General features: G+C 31.3%; 1 pseudogene; it reads right to left on the bottom strand.

Moving 5' to 3' along the window:
• Positions 1-554: 554 nt before the first annotated feature.
• Positions 555-1323, bottom strand: LOC105795767 (ATP synthase subunit beta, chloroplastic-like; annotated as a pseudogene).
• Between the last annotated feature and the right edge of the window lie 7295 nt (positions 1324-8618).

Here is an 8618-nt window from a genome sequence, read left to right as displayed (position 1 = left end):
TCTTTTATTGATTTTCTATATTTTCATCCTATTCTATTTTCATTTTCAATTTTTAAAATTTTCATTAGATCAAAATCTGATTTCACATTTGATAGTATTTGATTCTATTTAATCGGCAGAACCAAAATGGGATGTATAAACAAAAGTTCTATTTCTACGAAAATTCTTTTGATTAACAAAATAGTTATAAATCGTTTTGATAGCCTCGACTCATGTCCTGGCCCGTCTAAGAGCTAGAATTGCCTCAATTGTTTGCCTCTTATCTTCAGCTTTCCTCAAGTTCGCTTCCCTTGTGGATCAATGTCACTACCTTTCTCCACATCATTTACTAAAATAGTGATTTTATTGTTGCCTATTCTAGGAAAACCACCATCAGAGCCATTGTTAACCATTGGTCGTAAAGGTTATTTTCAAAATACCTATATCTACAGTTGTGGCAATAGGCACATGATTTGGTAATACGCCAATTTGTCCGCTATTAGTAGATAAAATGATTTCTTTCACTTCTGAATCCTAAAAAATTCAATTAGGGGTAAGTATGCAAAGATTTAAGGTCATTTCTTCAATTTTCTCTCCATTTCTAAGTTCGTAGCCTTCGTAGTAGCTTCGTCGATGTTACCTACCAAATAAAAAGCTTGTTCAGGAATACCATCTAACTCTCCAAAAGGATCAACTTAAATCATTTAATTGTTTCTGCTAGACCAACATATTTCCCCTGGGAATCGGTAAATACTTCCGCTACAAAAAAGGGTTGTTGTAAGAAACACTCAATTTTTCACGCTCTTGCTACGATTAAGCGATCCTCTTCAGACAATTCATCCAACCCAAAGATAGCTATAATGTCTTGAAGTTCTTTGTAACACTGTAAGGTTTGCTTAACCCTTTGCGTAGTTTCATATTGTTCCTCACTAATGATTCAAGGTTGGAGCATAGTGGATGTTGACTCTAGAGGATCTACCGCTGGATAAATACCTTTGGCAGCTAATCCTTTTGATAGTACGGTAGTAGCATTTAGATGCGCAAATGTTTTGCCAGGGGCAGGTTCGGTCAAATCATCCATAGGTACATAAACTTCTTGAATAGAAGTTATGAATCCCCCTGTTGAGATCTAATTCGATCTTTATAGATTTCGTGAGATATTTTCTTATGAAGTTTTGTTATAGCATCTATAACTGCCTCAGGTTTAGGGGGACAACCCGACAAATGAACAGACACAGGAATTAGCTTATCGACCCCCTGAACAGTACTATAATAATTAGTACTGAACATCCCTCCTGTAACTGTCCACGTGCCCATAGCAAGAACATTTTTAGGTTCGGGCATTTGTTCATATAATCTCACTAAAGAGGGCACCATTTTCATTATTACTGTTCTAGCTGTTAAAATTAGGTTTGCCTATCTAGGACTCAATCTTGGTACCAGCCCATAACGATCAAAGTCGAAGCGTGAGCCTATTAATGAAGCAAATTCAATAAAGCAACAACTGGTACAATAAAGAAGTGGCCATAAATTGGAAAGTCTTGACCAATTTGAAAGATCATTTAATGTAGTTGAAATAACTGAATTTTGGGTTGTTTGATCAAGTAAGGGAAATTCGATGGAATTCATACTCAATGTTATTATGATTTTTACTTTTTTCTTTCTTTTTATTATTTGAACATTCAGGAACTAAGACCATTCCAATGATCTTTTTCACCATGCATAAAATGAACCAACAATTAGGATAAGTACTAAAATGAAAGCTTCCATGAATACGGGTATCCCCAATATATCGAAACTCATTGCCCATGGATAAAGAAAAACCGTTTCAACATCAAAAACAACAAAAACTAGAGCAAACATATAATAACGGATTCAAAATTGTAACCAAGCATCGCCCATTGGTTCTATACCCGATTCATAACTAGAATGTTTTTTTGGACCCTTTCTAATCGGGGCTAAAACTCCATAAATTAGAAATGCCAAAATAGGAATAGCACTTGATATTATTAGAAATGCCCAGAAAATATCATATTCGTAAAGCAAAAACATAGACGAGCTCCTATGAATGTGAAAAATAGATCAGATTAGTCGCTTCGACCTGGAATTCATTGTCAAGCCATCTGCAACTATTTGTTTAGTCAAAACAATAATTCAGTTTGATCGAATCGTCTAGTTTTGTTTGTTTGTTGTGTTTCCATGTTGCATTTTAAGATTTATTGATTGAAATTAATCCTATTTTATTTACATTCTACTTATTTGGATTTAATTTCGATATAATACTAATTTGTATAATAATAGTATAAATATATGTTTATACTATATATAGTATAATACTATTCAAATCAAAACAATACTTTTTCATTTTCACTTCATTTAGGATTTTTCTAAATAAAAGGAATTCTAATATCTAACTAATATCTAATATTTACTAGAATTTTAGAAATAAAAACTTTAAATTGAAATTCTATTTATTCTAAATCTAAAATCTAAGTTATAGATTTAAAATAAATAGAAAATTTTATTTTATATCTATTTATCTACTTTAATATATATATATATATGAGATTCTCGTATGAAATTATGTTTATGAAAAGATCTTTGTTTTTCAAACTCTAACGTGTCAACAAATACATACAATATAGTAAGGCGTTATTAGATCTGTGTGACTCAAGATTAGATTCGATTTGATTTGAATTTGGTTGGTTTTTATTTGTTTTGTTTTTTACCGGATTCATGCCATAATTTTAACTCCAAGAATTCACCAAAATTTGATTGTATACCAAAGAAGTATCACTAACTCTTTGATTACGAATAGGAAAAGAGGAGAATTCAATTTATATAGAATCAATCTAAAATCAACGTAGGAAAAAACACAGCCTGATGTTAATTTCCTCAAATCTCGACACGTTTGGAAGTTAGAATCAGTATATCTGATAGGAGTAACGTCCTCTTTGGAATACACAAGCATATAATGCTTCATCCTTTGTAAATACTTGAGTATATGCTTCACTGCTTGTCAGTGCCTTGGTCTTGGATTCATCTAATATCGACTTACCAACCCCACTGCAAAATAGATATCTAGACGTATGCATAGCATGACATAAATGAGGCTTCCTACTGCCGAAGCATAAGGAACCTTTTCCATGTTCTCTCTTTCTTCTGTTGACTTAGGATAGTCCTCTAAAGAGAGATGATATCCTAATATGGAGAGTTGATTTCCCTTCTTCGAATTGGTCATTGCATAATGCTTCAATATTTTGTCTATGTATGAAGCCTAAGATAGTGCTATCACTTTATTCTTTCAGCCCCTAAGGGTTCAAATACGTAGAAAAAAATTAGCTTCTCTCAAGTTCTTCATGCTCAATTGTTGGGTTAACCATAGTTGAACCGATGACAATGTCCCTACATCATTCCCAATGAGTAAAATATCATCGACATATAGAATGAGAAAAACCACATTTCCAACCCCTAAGCATTTTATAAACACAAAGTTTATCTACGTTTTGCTCAAACACAAAAGTCTTAATCACTTGATCAAATTTTTGATTCCATGAGCGAGACGCTTACTTAAGTCCATATATGGATCTAAGCAGTTTGCAAACTTTATACTCGTTTCATTTAGCTATATATCCGATGGATTGCATCATGTAGATACTCTCTTTAAGATAGTCATTCAAAAACGTTGTCTTGATATCCATTTGCCAAATCTTGTAATCGAGATTTGTCGCAATGGATAGTAATATGGGGATTGACTTGAGCATGACAACTAGAGAAGGTTTCTTTGTAATCGATGTCTTCTTTCTGAGTATAACCTTTTTCTACAAGTATGGCCTTATAAGTTTCCACTTTTCCATCCACATTTCTTTTTACACCCTATGACTTTTATCCCTTCTGGTAATTCTACAAGTTCCCACATTGAGTTGGACTACATAGAGTCCATATAAGCTTTCATAGCAATTTCCCAGAGCTTCAAATCAGCACTCTGCATTGCTTTATCATATATGAGTGGGTCATCATCTTTCTATTCAGCAAACTCAATGTTAAAAACACTTCCTCTAGATTGGAAGAACTCAGGTCTATGAGAGACCCTTGTTCGAAAAACGGGTTTGGAAAACATAGCGAAAAATAAATTTAGGGAAAAACAAGAGTTTTAAAAAATTTTCCAAAACAAGATAGTGGTTGCGATATCTAAAGTAATAAACATTTAATCAAAATTGTATCTTTTTGATTCATCTAGGATAAAAGATTCGACCGGAAGTCTTCTCCGCTATCCTCAAGCTCACGTCTGTTGAGTGTGGGCTCGCTTCGAATTAGAAAATTTGTCACAAAAAATTACCAGTGGGGTAATTTTTCAATTTCTCTAAACTTTTGGGTCAAGTTGTAAATTAGAAAAATATCTCTAGAAATTTTCTGAAATAATCTCTTTAGAGAATTTTCTCTGTAGAACTTTCTCTTGAATTCGAATGTGTGTAAATAATGACCCAATGCTCTCTTTATATAGGGAGAGTTTAGAGAGTTCAACTATGATTAAACTTAATCATTGTAATATTAAATTAATATAATATTTATCAAGATAAATATTAGATTAAATTTAATATTGAGATAATCACTTTAATATTAAATTAATAAAATACTATTAAGATAAGTATTAAATTTAATACCCCTAATATTTCACTTTTATGCAATTTAGTCCCTAAGTCCAAATCATGCAATTTAACCATTTTCAATTGAATTCAAGCTTAGCTGAATTGTGTAAGGCCTTATTACAACCCATATTTACTATTATTTCACATCAAGTCCTCATAATTTTATCACTTTAACATTTTAGTCCTTTAACATTAAAATTACTAGAAATTACTTTATAAAATAGTCTTATTTAACAACCAAGTTTAATAGTTTACCATTAAACTTCAAGAATACACTAAAATCATTAATGGCATAATCCACAACATTTGATAGTTTTACAAATTAGTCCTCGAGTTTTCTAGATTAAACTAAAACGAGCTCAAAAATATAAAAATTACTAAAAACGGGCATCAAACATATACCGAATTGGAAACCCTAACTAGGTCGAAGCTTCTCGAATCCCCTTCCATGGCTCTTCAGTTTTGAAGGAATGAAAGAAGAAGATAAACTTGAAATTTTCATCAACTTTTGTTTTAAAATTTATTTATTTACCTAATTTCCATTTTGCCCTTTTAATTTTCGTCCAAATTTAACAATTTCAAGCCCATTACCGTACACAATCATCTATGGTATATTTACCATTCAAGAAAGGTTTAATTGCACAATAGGTCCTTCAATTATATTAAATTCCTACTAAACTAACTTAATTTTAATTTAACCCTAAACTAATTAGGACTAAATGAGCAAATAGCTCAAAAGTTAATGGATTTAATCATGTCACCACACTTTGACTTTTTTACCTTGGTTTAATCACCATTTTGGTCCCTTTAGTATTTTAAATATATAACAATTAAATTTTACATCTTTTACAATTTAATCATTTTACCTTAATTAAGCAATTAATCGTAAAATTACCAAACCAAACTTCAATTCACCTATAATACGACTCTATAAATATTTAATAAAAATATTTACGACCTTAAATTATGAAAACGATGCCCCAATATCTCATTTTCAACAACCACATGACTTTTGGATTAAACTACTTATACTAACCATTAATTAAATTAAATAGAATTCATCAAATCAAAATTCAATATAAAATTATTATTGATTCGTATAATTTAAATATTAATTATAAGAACTTACTCGTCGAATTCGTGGTCCCGATGCCACTATTTTTGACCCGACTAAAAAATGGGTTGTTACACCCATTGTCCTCCTCTTCCGCAAAGAATCTCATAAACTTAAGCATATGTTCTTTGACTGGAGTGTCGATTTTCTGTTGAGAATTCATCAAATTTATAATAATGGATTGTTGAGCCAATGCAACTTGGCCTCCGAGAAAATCCTCCAAATTTATCATGATCTCTTTGGCAGTAAGAAAATTCTCGTGTTGCTTTTACAACACACTAGTCATGCTCGCTAACATATAACCTCGAGCAATCGAGTCAGAATCTCTCCAACGATTTCTCACTTTGGGTTAGCTTCAGGAGGGCACGTTTCGTCAAGAACGAATTTATGTTTCTCACAGTTGAGAACCATCAGCAAGTTTAGTTTCCATTCTCAGAAGTTCTCCCCATTTAATTTATTCTTAGTATGAATGCTAATAAGAGGAGTAGGAAACATATTTGAACTGAAAAAATAAAGATTTCACCAATTAATATCTTTGTATTAAGCAAATATTTTTCATTTCAGCAACATATCAAGAATGCAGTATAATACATGCGTCTTGTATTAAAACCTTGAAAAACAAATAAGTTGCTACAATCATTCTCACACCCATCAACCATGTCGCTTTGGGGTCCCATGATTAACTAGTAAGAACATAGATTACATCCAATCAGTTCGTGACTCATAAATCTCAAGATTCCACACGAACTAACGATCGTTTAACGTTTGGCCATCAGCTCTAGCTTAAATATCGTTTCTTGGGAAACATTTAATAAGAGATGATCTTGAGTGTGTAACCATTGACTCAACACCTATCATGAACATGATTTCATTTGTGAGTCATCTTGGGACAATCTCTTTGAAAGTCATGCATGACTAGTCGTCCTTAAAAGGAAATCTCATCTAGTGAACCCACATGACAAAGTTTACCTTGGGTCCGGACAGGGTAGGAACAGACTCAAAACTTTATCATGCTATCACCTAGAGACCATCAATAGAGGCCGTAGGTCTTGTTCAAAGACCTTCTCCCACTCAATATTTTAAAAATATGCAAGGGTTTTTAATCTCCAATTTATAGAATGATTATACAATAGTCTTAATGACATTCTTACCTAATCTAAATGACATGCTTCCAATATATGCATGGCATGCTATAGCAATTTTATAATATTCACATTCTAATATTCACATTCATTCGCAAGAATCAATCAATCATAAAAATGAACAATTTTGATTCTCTAGTTTTTCTTATAAAGGAAAAAATCGAAGAAGTGAATGCGAACCGTGCACCAGGTAGGGTCCTAGGAAAGGGAGGTGAATCAAATTTGATCGCTTAAAAATCAGGTATTTCTTAGCCAAAGCCAATCCTAGACATGCATCTCATTACCACACTTCTCATAGTTATCGAATAAACTAAAAAAGTGAATAGAACAATACAACACATGTATTTTCTCATTACCACACTTCTTATTTTTAATCGATCAACTATGAATCATCTCATATATATCACAATTATAGCATTACATAATATAAATATTATAAAATAATAATAAAATAGATATATAATAAGATAAGTAATTAAAATAAAATTGCCAGCCAAGGTTTCCATGGTTCTATTTTTAAAATAAAATGGAAAAATAAAATTACATAATTTTTCACCACAATGCATTCCTTGGGTCTTCAACCGCTATTGCATCTTTTCCTCGTCATGGACTCCTTTTGAAAAATTACATTTAAGTTCTATGTCTGTTTCCAGTTCACAAGACTTCTATGAATTTTTAAAAAATATAGCCTTACGTGGAGATGATAGTCCAATGTCTATTTCCTAAGAACCACATCCTCGGCAAAAAACAATTATATAACAAATATATAATATCGCATTCATTCCCATATTAACTCAAAACAAGCATAAGATCTAAAGAATGCTACTTTCTATGTAATCAAATCATTCAAAAAGAATAGAAATTTATTTTGATTATCTGTTTATACTTATAGATAGAACACAACCTGGCTTTGATACCAATAGTTAGAAAACAAATTTGAAAAAAGCAGCGAAAAATAAATTTATGGAAAAATTAAAGTTTTAATTTTTTTTCCAAAATAAGATATTGGTTGTGATATCTAAAGTAATAAATACTTAATCAAAATTATACCTTTTCAATTCATTTAGGATGAGCACTTCGACCATTAGTCTTCTCCGCTATCCTCAAGCTCACGTCTGTCGAGTGTGGGCTCGCTTTGAATCAGAAAATTTTTCACAAAAAATTACCAGTGGGGTAATTTTGCAATTTCTCTAAACTTTTCGGTCAAGTTGTAAATTAGAAAAATATCTCTAGAAATTTTCTGAAATAATCTCTTTAGAGAATTTTCTCTGTAGAACTTTCTCCTGTATTCAAGTGTGTGTAAATAATAACCCAATTGTCTCTTTATATAGGGAGAGTTTAGTGAGTTCAACAATGATTAAACTTAATCACTTTAATATTAAATTAATATAATATTTATAAAGACAAATATTAGATTAAATTTAATATTAAATCTTACTAAAATAATAGAATGTTTATCTATAGGACAAACATTAAATTTAATTTAATATAAAGATAATCACTTTAATATTAAATTAATAAAATACTATTAAGATAAATATTAAATTAAATTTAATATTAAACTATTAAAATAATATTAATTTTGGAACAATTAATCTAAAATTAAATTTAATATTAAACCATCGATGACCAACCGTCGCCGGCCACTGAGACTCCCCCATCGCAACCACTAGCACCGCCGTGTCTGGTAATGCAAGTGCGACACCCTTGCGGCACCCCGAGCCGATTCGATTG

This window comes from Gossypium raimondii, chromosome 3, assembly GCF_025698545.1.
Source record: "Gossypium raimondii isolate GPD5lz chromosome 3, ASM2569854v1, whole genome shotgun sequence".
NCBI classification, from domain to species: domain Eukaryota; kingdom Viridiplantae; phylum Streptophyta; class Magnoliopsida; order Malvales; family Malvaceae; genus Gossypium; species Gossypium raimondii.
The sequence above is the reverse complement of the archived record's forward strand: the minus strand, read 5'-3'. Positions and strand labels throughout refer to the sequence as shown.